Below are 2,734 nucleotides of genomic sequence, written 5' to 3' on the forward strand. Positions count from 1 at the left end.
GCGGTAATCCTTTTCAGGCCCGTAACGCAGTCCATAACGCGAGGTTGGAGTTGTAGTTATTAGCCGCGCTAACACTGCGGCCGTTTCGCCGCACACGATACACAGGTTCCCGCATTACATATGCTCGGCCCCAACTCCGCCCCCTGAATACCAAATGACTAATTCGCAAATCGCGTTAACAGCTGTTAACGCGATTTGCGAATTTATCGCACGCGGTAAAGTGCTTGGAAAATGAGGCCCTATGTTACTAACCCCATCATTCATCAAAAAAAGTTAAAAATGCATGATCATAAAAGGGTGTGTTTATGGAAATTTGTAAGTTACCACACTATGCAGCAGGGACGGATTCACCCCATTTGGTATTCGTATTTGTGGGGAGCCAAATCCATTGCATCTGTTCTTGGGGGACCCCGATCCGTTCATTAGTTACGTATGTATTCGTTTCCCAAAAAAAACATCCCAATCCTTTAAATTTAATTAACTACAACCCCCCCCCTCCTGACCCCCCCCCCCCCCAAGACTTACCAAAAGCCCTTGGTGGTCCAGCAGGGGTCCTGGCACGATCTCCTGCACTTGGGCTGTCGGATGCCGGTGCAGGAGATCGCTTGCTCCTACCACGTGCCATTGGTCGGCCCCTGTCACGTGGTAGGAGCAATGGACGGCCGGTGCCATCTTGTGCCCTTTGCCCCTCTCATGGTGCTTTGGAGTCTCCATCATGACATTATTTGTACTGTTTTGACTATGAAGTGTCCCTACCACTTATGGCACACTTTTTCCCCTCTCTTGATACCCTGGGGTATTTATGCCATGGTTGTTGGTGCTCTTTGCCTCTCTTTTGCAACCTTGGAATGTTTTTGCCACTATTGATGCTTATTTGCTCCACTCAAGGTGTTATTCATGCCATTATGGGTGTCACTTTACCCCACTTTTGTTATCTTGGAATGCTTTTTCCTCTGCTGCTGAACATATAGGTTAAGATAGCCAGATAAGTTTATGCAGCTAACTTGCAGAGCCCCACAGCAGCTGAATATGAACCTCACAGTTTTAAAAATACAGGCATAACTTTGTGCATATTCTTAAGCACATACGTGCTGACATATGCACACTTAAAATGTATCCTCTTAAAGGGTAATTTTGTAAAAGACAATATAAGAAAGTCAGCAAAAATGTGAATATGTTACACTAATTTTCAAAGCAAACTTACAAACATATGTTTACTTTAAAAATTACCCCACCAAAACTGCCCACTCCTAATTATTCTTCTTAAAATGTATGCAGTAAAGATTTTGGGAAAATACGCATGCATACTTTTGAAAATCCAACTGTATGTACATACATCCAAACCTCTCTCCTATTTCTCCTTACCTGGCAGGGGAGACTGTCCATGATCCAGAAGGTGGCGCTCTCAGGGCGAGGCTCGGCAATTGCACTCGGGCTGTGCTGACCCCTGCGATTTCCCCACATGCGGGAAACTCGACTGCATAATAGATTTCATATCATAATATCATAATGTAAATATTTTAATCCCTACCGTTCGGCTCTCTTATTCTAATTTCTCTTCCCAGTTTTAAGACCCTGTTGTAATGTAACTTTTGTTCTCCTTGCACTTGTTTTTCGTTTCTTGTTCTCACCCCTTGTTTTATGTAAACCGGCATGATGTGGTTTCTAATCATGAATGCCGGTATAGAAAAACGCTAAATAAATAAAATAAATAAAATAAATTTCACCCACAGGAAAGCCTTCACTGAGTACAAGTAAACTTTCATGTATACAGATCTTATGTGCACAAATCTACCTGAATATCTGGCAAACAATTTTATAAAAAGCCATTTCTGTTGACAAAATACTGTTTTACCCATGAAAAAGCCTGTAAAAATATACTCTCAAGGGTTGATTTTCAAAAGTATTTATGCCCATAAACTCTGTTTAATCCACATAAATGGCCTTTTGAAAATCAACCAGGGGTCTACACATGGAAAACTATGCATGAAATCTGTGAAGATCCAATATGCTTCACATTGATTTAAACATAAACATGTTTTTTTCAGAATTGAAATGGACTATTATTGATCACATTCAACCATCATTAAGAGGGGGCAATTGCATAAGCCTGTTAAATCGATGTGAAGCATATTGGATCTTCACATTATGTACACAAACACCGGAAGGTTTGAATGAGGAACTTGACTGGGGTTCGTTCATTTAGAAACACGTACGGTAAATGATGGGAGAGCAACGTGGTCATCCATTGGACGCACTGCTATTCCATTCTACCTTATAAATGTCAGGTGAGCAGAGTTTGTTACTCGCCTTAAAGGCTGACAGATTTTGTTACTCAGACTGAAGGCTGGAAAGCAAATACAATGCTATTTCGAGATTACCCATCAACATCTTTCTTCAAGTACAACATACTGACAGCGAGCAAAAAGAAAGCATCCCCTGAGGAAAGATCCTTTGGGATCTGAAACATGGACTCGTTGGGTCACCATTTTTGAAACAGATAAGTCGGGACATTATTTTTTGCTATTATAGCTGGTAATATGTTTACTTTCAATTTTTTAAAAAATTCATTCTCACATTTTGTGCACACTACACGTATATAAAAACAAAAGAGTGGATGAAGGACGATCGTTTATGATTATAAACTTTACTGCACCCTGTGCAGGGGGCTGATAATACAAAATATGAAACATTCCTTCACGCCATACATGTTTTTTTTCTTTTCAGAGTAACA

At 40.7% G+C, this 2,734-nt stretch overlaps 1 pseudogene; it reads left to right on the forward strand.

Moving 5' to 3' along the window:
* The first annotated feature begins 1,357 nt into the window (after window positions 1–1,357).
* LOC115082366 lies at window positions 1,358–1,490 on the forward strand (annotated as a pseudogene).
* Window positions 1,491–2,734: the final 1,244 nt, after the last annotated feature.

The sequence above is a fragment of the Rhinatrema bivittatum genome, unplaced genomic scaffold (assembly GCF_901001135.1).
Source record: "Rhinatrema bivittatum unplaced genomic scaffold, aRhiBiv1.1, whole genome shotgun sequence".
Taxonomy (NCBI): domain Eukaryota; kingdom Metazoa; phylum Chordata; class Amphibia; order Gymnophiona; family Rhinatrematidae; genus Rhinatrema; species Rhinatrema bivittatum.